We start from the raw sequence: 8,744 nt of genomic DNA on the forward strand, positions 1-8,744 counted from the left end.
CAACAAATAATCCTGAGCTAATAACGAGCAACAAAACGGATATAGGTATTAGTCAACTCAGGGTTGTCGTAGTGAGACTGAAAACCGTAACTCCCAAATCCACCAAAAATATATGAAAAATATATCTATGAAAAAAGGCAGATAAAAATTCGCTTGACGTCTTCCTGAGAGACAATCTCCACTCCTTCCAAATTGACAATGTAAGAGTAGAATGGATGTGGCTTGAATTCAAAGAAATAGTATTGACAGCAGTTGAGCGATTTATACCAAATAAATTAAGAAACGATGAAACTGATCCCCCATGGTTCACAAAACAGGTCAGAACACTGTTGCAGAAACGACGAAAAAAGTATGTCAATTTTAAACGAACGCAATATTCTGAAGATTGGCGATCTTTTACAGAACCTCGAAATTTAGCATGAACTTCAATGCGAGATGCTTGTAATAGTTTTCACAAGGAAACTTTGTCTCGAAACGTGGCAGAAAATCCAAAGATATTCTTGTCGTATGTAAAGTATGCTAGCGGCAATAATCGATGCCAGTGCTGCTAAAACAGAGTTACTAAACACAGCCTACTGAAATTCCTTCACCAAAGAAGACGAAGTAAATATTCCAGAATTCGAATCAAGAACAGCTTCCAACTTGAGTAACTTGGGTGTAGATATCCTCAGAGTAGTGAACTAGCTTAAATCACTACATAAAAGCAAGTCTTTTAGTCCAGACTTAGGCTCCTTTCAGCGAACTCTGAAACAATAACTCCATACTTAACAGTCATATGTAACTGGTCGCTCATGAAAAGATCCATACCCAAAGACTGGAAAGTTACACAGGTCACACCAGTATTCAAGAAAGGCAATAGCAGTAACCCACTAAATTACGGGGCCATATCATTAACATCGATATGCAGCAGGATTTTGAAATATATATTGTGTTTGAGCAATATGAATTACCTTGAAGAGAATGGTCTATTGACATAGAATCAAAATGGATTTAGAAAACATCGTTCTTGTGAAACACAACTAGCTCTTTAGTCACACGATGTGTTGAGTGCTGTTGATAAAGGATTTCAAATTGATTCTATATTGACTTTCCAGGGTTTCCCAATGGGTCTGTTGCAGATCCACTTCTGGGGTTTGCTGCCAGATAGTATTGTGTAAATCTCACAATGTGTCGTTAATTCAGCTGCTTGACATCTTCAGATGTTGCTGTCACTGCTGCGCAGTGTAGGATCCTTACCAGATAGGATTAATGGAGCACATGGAGAAAATTCAAAGAAGGGCAGCACATTTTGTATTGTGGAGAAATAGGGGAGAGAAAGTCACGGACATGGTACAGGATTTAGGGTGGACATCACTAAACTAATCGTTTTTCGTTGCGGTGGGACTTTGTCACGAAATTTCTGTCACCAACTTTCTCCTCCAAATGCGAAAATATTTTGTTGACGCTGACCTATATAGGGAGAAACCATCATCATAATAAAATAAGGGAAATCGGAAATCACATGGAAAGATGTATGTTTTCGTTTTTTCCACAATATTCGAGAGCGAAATAACAGAAATTTTGAAGGTGCTTCGATGAACTTAGGCGTGATTTGGAGAAAATCCATGTAAATGTAAATGTAGATGTTATCAGACTGTCTGTTTATCTGTATGTCCGCTAAGACCCCCTTTTTTTCACGAACAGGTATATGTATCAAGTTGAAATTTATGTCACATGCTAAGGTCTATGCTCCCTTGGTGGTACAATAAACGTTAGATTTTAACTCAATGCAATCAGAAGATATGGCCTCAGAAGATATGGCCACTTCTGTCACATATTTTGACACTTATCAAAACCTGTAGGATACTTTCCATTGGTCTAGGAGCATGAAATTCGGCAAGAAGAAAGGTTTCCCAGTTCAAGTAATAGAGAAAGTCTGAAGTCATTAATTTGTGATTATATCACACAAAAAGATTTTTTGTCTTTGTTATCTGTCTGTTTGTCTGTCCCTCCATCCGTTACGATCCCTTTTTCTCAGGAATGGGTAGATTCATGAAGCTGAAATTAGTCACATTTAGAGGTCTGCAATCCTTTGGTGGCCTAAAAATGGTTAATATTCTATGTCATTTCAGTCAAAAAATATGACCATTTATGTCAGATATATTTCGTACTATCAAACTCACTCATTAAAACCTACATAGAACTTCCCCTTGACATAGAATCATGAACGTTCGAAGAAGAAGGGTTTCACAGTACAAGTAAAGGAAAAAATTGCAAAAAATATAATTCTTTTGTCGTTTGTCATCCGATTTCAAACTTGAAATTACAAAATTCTCGACAGTTTTGGAATCCCTGGGACCAATAAATTGCCAGTATCAGTGTCCATAAAAGGTAAAAATCATCGAGATCCTCGGTTTCCAGGATGGATGAACTGTCTGTATTCAAAATTCAACATGTATGGAACACTCAGCACGCGAGTCCTACCAGAACCTGGCCAATTTCTCGCTTTTAAATGTGTGGCGTCTTTTGTGCAAGAGCTCTTAAGGCCAGTTCACACTGGTCATCACATCGTGTCACAGCTCCAACCACCACGACGTTGTGCACCATCACATCAGGGTGTATTCACACTGACCATCACATCAAGTCACATCAATTCGCTTAACACAAGTCCAAACAGTGAAAGCAAGGCTACAAGTTACCATTCGTGATGCAAAAAGTTGAAGTATAGTATAGCAATTGAGGAACTAACAACGATAAAGTTTATTAATGGCCATAGCAAACTTCATAAAGTTATGGTGTTGATCTGTATTGTGTTGTAATGTGCTGCAACGTTAAACAACATTTCAAAATATCGACAGTTCAAAAATGGCTCTGAGGACTATGGGACTTAACATCGATGGTCATCAGTCCCCTAGAATTTAGAACTACTTAAACCTAACTAACCTAAGGACATCACACAACACCCAGCCATCACGAGGCAGAGAAAATCCCTGACTCCGCCGGGAATCGAACCCGGGAACCCGGGCGTGGGATATCAACAGTTATTTGATACGAAAATATGTACATATAGACACATCAAAAATATTTATAAGAGTATAAATAAAGCCTGTTAACCTTATTCATTATGTTTAGTTTATTGCGTAACTAATAATGTCATAAACAACTGTATTTCCTTAGAGCTGACGTTTTCACATGAAATGTTATTTAATGAAAATTGCTTCGTCAACTGATGTTCTTAATTACATACAGCATAGGCAGCAGTTCTGTTATTGTGAAACTTAAATAATTTTTCACTCTCAGATATCTGTTCTCAATTGTGGAAGAACGCTCAACAGAGCAAATATAATGGAAAATTTGAAATTTGCCACAAAAACGAGTATAATAACACTTTGATCAGCCAGAACATAATGACCTACTATCGATATAAACCCGTCAAGACGATAACAGTTTCACCATGAGAGGAAAGACCGCTAGTCAGAAACATCAACAGTGCATGTCTTATTAGTGAATGTGCTGTCCATGTGGAGAATGGGGAGCGCGTGCAGTCTATCTGAGTTTGACCGAGGGTAGGTTGTAATGGCCCAGAGGCTTGGCACAAGCATTTCGGAAACTGCATGACTTGTTGGGTGTGTGAGGAGCGCAATGATCAGTTTCTTCCACACATGGCGAAACTAAGGGGAAACCACATCTGGGTGGCCATTCCTCATTACAGATGACAGATGTTGTAGACTAGAAAGATCGGTAAAACAGGACAGGCAGTGAACTAGGACAGGCAGCGAACCGTGACGGAACTTATATCAGACTTTAATATTGGGCACAGTACTAGTGTGTCCGAACAAACACTGTACCAAACACTCTTAACAATGGGCCTCTGCAGCTGGCCACCTATGCATATGCCAATATTAGCACCAAGACATCGCCAACAATGACTGACCTGGACATGTGAGCATCAGCACTGAACACTCATGTAGTGGCAGAGCATTGCATCATCTGATGAATCATGATATTGTCTCTATCATGCCGATGGGAGAGCACGAATCTGTCGTCTACCAGGGGAACAACTCCTTGACATGTGTACTGCGAGATGGAGACAAGCTGGCAGCAGGTCCATTATGCTCTGTGGAACATTCACGTGGACATCCATGGGTCCAGATGGGCTTGTGCGAGGTACCATGATGCCCAAGGAGTATTGTAAGCTGGTTGCAGACCACGTACACTCCTTTATGGTGATTGTTTCCCCACGGTAGTGGCATTTTTCTACAAGATAATGCACCATGTCATTAGGGCATGAGTGTGATAGAGCACTTGGAGGTACACTCTGAATAGTTCCAATTGATATGCTGGCCCCAATTCACCAGATCTGTACCTGATCGAACATATTTTGAATGTGATTGAACGGGGTGTCAGAGCTCATCACCTCCCTCCCCGGAATTTATGGGTACTGGATGACTTGTGTGTGCAGATGTGGTGCCAACTCCCTCCAGCGACCTACCAAGGCCGCATTTCTTCCACGACACGGCGCGTCGCCGCTGCTACTCGCGCCAAATGTGGACATATCGACTTTTGGGTAGGTGGTCTTAATGTTCTGGCTGATCAGTGTAAAATAAAAATTAAGACGTAAAGGCACGAAATCCACTACTATGAAATGACCGAGAACGGTGAAAATAGATTAACTCAGCAGACGACAACATCGTCAAAACTTCCTTCGCGAGAGAGCTGGACGTGACGTGAAGTAACGTGACGGTTCGCTAACGGCCTGCGTGAATGCTGCCATTCGAAATGTACTGTGGAATGTTTCGCCGTGACACGATTTGACGGCCAGTGTGAATTGACCTTCTGAGGAAAAATTTTGAAGTGCTCTTGGAAACTTTGCAGCGTACTACGAAAACAAAGCAACAATAAAATAAAGTCTGCGAAAATACAGAAGCGCGAACTCTACTACTTACTATAGAGAAAACACAGAAGCACGAACTCTACCACTACTATAGAGTTAGTGGACGCAACGCAACTTCCAGTGATAGCAGACGATGTCACTCTTCTATCCACAAACATCTACGACAAAACTTTCTTCCCAAGAAACCTTGATACTGACTACCGTGTCGCTCGCCATGTGTCAATACTACGATTTGCACTGCATTGTGGCACATTTTCACATTCTGTTCCATCGACTTTCAATCTACCATAACTATGACGTGAGAGTAGTTATAAGCGATTAATATTTTAGTTTCCCCTAGGAATGAACATACCAGAAAGTAAAACAGGAGGAATTTCGTCGCTACGAAATATTGCAAACCGTGATAAATCGCTATTGTGCCAACTGTCACGTCTTTGGGTACACTTTCATTTGGTGTTCTACGAAGCCATGTCACAAAGCTGCCGCAGCATAATTTATTACAACACAAGCAAAACAATACAACAACGTGCAGGAAAAATTTCAGAAATATCTTTGGCCATCTCTTCTAGCCAATAATAAAAAATGTCGAAATGTGAACTGTAGGTGTTGTTGCAAAGAAGCGAAATGCCCTTGCGTATATCTCTTCAGAGCATTAAAAGCTCTTGTTCTACATGTGGAATTCAAATTGCAAAAATGCTTATGAATTGTATGTGCAGTATCCATGACACTTTTGAATGGGATATGTGTGGGCCAGTGAAGCACGCGAGGTGCTTGCGAGTGAACTTTAGTCGAGACATTACAGCAGAGATCACTGCGTTAGAAGCAATATATTCTCATTCTAGCTTCGACACAAGGCCCCACAATCCCGAAAATGGCCTACGGTGAACAGTGGACAAATTGAATAGCGGCCACTATGGTGGTAGACTTACACCTGAAATCTGCTTTTGTTTGTATCGTAGTGTCTTTAAAGTTCGATAGTCAAACCAAAATATGATAGGCCTTATGGTTTACGATTATAATTTATATTCTGCTGTATATGTTTAGGGATACGAAAGATGGATGGAACTACTCTATCTTTCAGTCATTTGCAGTTTGCATAGTTCGCAAGGAAATAACTTTCCTCAGATTGTTCTGAAAACAGAAAAGGTTTTTCTGTCAGTCGCACACCTTGCCTCTTGACGCTATTTAACCATTTTTCTAAAAGCTGTTGTTCTGAAACAGAGAACACTCGACTAAATGCACATTCATTATCATGTTGTGACATTTTTATCAGACAAGTGCATTAACATACAAAACATCTAAATGTATCATTGCACCTGTGAAAGGTAACATTCATTGTGTTTACATGCGACACATCTTCTTAGATACGAAAACAGATCTTCGGAGGTCGTTTTTCACAATCGTGTTTACATATTAAGGTCTGAAGCCGATTTGCTAGCCCAGTTGAATATGGCGCCTGGGAAACAGCTATTCTAGTTTCTGATTTAGCCAGAATGGTTGCTATTTCTTGTCACTTAAATATTAGAGGTAGACAGTTTCATGCTCAGCCCAACATAATAACAATAAGTCACACTGTCCACATTAGGAGAATATTTTGAAAACAAGCCATAACCTGACAGTCCAAGTAAGTTTCAAAAACGATTGTGCCTTTACATGGGGGCAAAATTCGTTTGTGGAAGAGGAAAACCAGCAGCTAAAAACGGATTTCCAGAACCGATATAGACGTGTTTACATGATGAAATAGAAACGGTATTGTGAAATTGGTTTATAAAATCCGGTTTTGGGTGCCCCCTGCAAACAAAGTGATTGGTTACTTTATCGACTTTATTTGTGCATTTAAATGCTACCTTCGTTAGTTTTTTCACATAAACTGTAAAGTGTAGACAGCAATTACTACTAACAAATACTGTATATATCCCCCAATAAATACATAATGTTCGATCCGTGTCCCTGCACGCCACAATGAACTACTGCAACTGCATCGCTCTTTTGGAGTCTGGTTCCTTTTACAAACGCTCTGCTTCATCGATAGATAGTTTCGATTACAGTCTAACATAACAGTCGCGACATTTCGCGCCGATTTTATTGCCTACTGCACCAGCAGTTCGCCAAGTGGGCAGTAAGTAAAAATGTTGAGTTCGGTGCGATCGTGAAAGCGAAAGCGAATAGTAGTTGTGTATTTCGGTTTGTACAATGGTTTTTACAAACGGGAGTGTCTGTAGCACAATAAATTGTCGCGGCACTCACTGCTGTAATAGTTGTCACCATTTGACAGCTGGAGCAACACTAGCGTTCCAAGCGACGAGAAAGGAAAACGGCGGATGAATAATGGTTTTTTTGTATCCCTTTCTTACGTGATTTACGAAGTATTTTATTTATTTTTTGCCTACAAGAGCTTGCGTAATATCAGAAGACATAGATGGTTCTAAACTAAGAGCAAGTAGAGATAAAAAATCATGAATCCAGTGACAAGCTACAACACATTCATGAAGAAACACTTGTGACGGATAGCACTGCAGCTTACCACGTTTATATTCAAAGAGTATAAACTGACAGATTCACACGTAAGAAGCACAGACATCCGCCTCTATGTGCAAAAGGTATCGACGACCCATTTGTCGTTTCGTAGGCCTACTGTTTTTTGGTCATTGTCGCTTGCTGCCACAAGTACGACTTTCATCTTTATATTATTCTAAGTGGAACAAGCAACTGCCAAATAGTGGGAGGAATATGCTATGCGTGTAAACCCCATGTCCTCAAAGCCAATAATACTTTCAGACTTGCTGTTTTATATTAAATTTGTCATTAGAGACATTTCGTCCAATGACATATTCACTAGTTTATCAGTATCGGAGAAATGCTATATACCTTGCACTTTAAAAGGTAGAATATATTGTCACTTATCCCACATTTTATTTGTATGTCTTCCATGTACCTTTGTAATGTACGCACTGATAGAAGCATGAAACATTCTGACAAAATCCGTATACCAGAGTGCTGTAATGTAACAAATTTAGAGCAAACAGCTTATTTTCGTCTTTCCATCTTGCAGCACGTTTCTCCTTCAATGGTATGCTAATTTTTCTTAACAACGAATAAATTGCAACTGTTTTAAAATATCAAGATCTCATAGTCTTCGAAATTTGCTTGTCCTCCTTCGCTTGATCCTTCTGATACAGTTTCTGTTGCTGTCTGTACTTAAAATGATAGACACTTTCCTTGTCCTGTAATAGTTTTGCGCGAAGTCTGGGGCGATCTGCACATTCTGACACTTCGCACGCATTTGCAAGACACAAATAACTGCACTTAATCTAACCATTCCATCGCCAAAGCAGGTCTATGGTGACGATTCAGATGAATTCGGCACTGATGTATGGAGAGTTGAAGTGGCTGCTTCTGTGTCATAGGACGGTTTTACAGCTTTAGACGGATTGTCGAACCTTTGTGGCAGTTTCTTCTTCATTGTCCGTTGAGGTGGCTTATTTGGGATGTCAAACATTTCGTATGGGTTTATTATTGTCCGCATTCATGAACAAAACTTGGCATTACTATAAACGTAGAGAGGGTCTTTTTCATAAGATCTTCTATTCACTAGCCATTTTCTGCTCTTAAAACGAAACACTAATCATTAATACACATACAGTTTGCAAGCCAATCCTAACGACACAGTATAGTAACATGATGGTATACACCTCTCAGGGTCATTAGGAAACCTAAAAGGACAGATGTGACGTCTTCTTCTTGTTGTTGCTGCAATTTATTGCGTTGCAGACGCTCCCGTTTGAAAAACCAAAATACACATTACTATTCGCTTTCACGATCGCGCCAAACTCAACATTTTTACTTACTGGCCACTTGGCAAGCTGCTGGC

This window comes from Schistocerca cancellata, chromosome 2, assembly GCF_023864275.1.
Source record: "Schistocerca cancellata isolate TAMUIC-IGC-003103 chromosome 2, iqSchCanc2.1, whole genome shotgun sequence".
Lineage (NCBI taxonomy): Eukaryota > Metazoa > Arthropoda > Insecta > Orthoptera > Acrididae > Schistocerca > Schistocerca cancellata.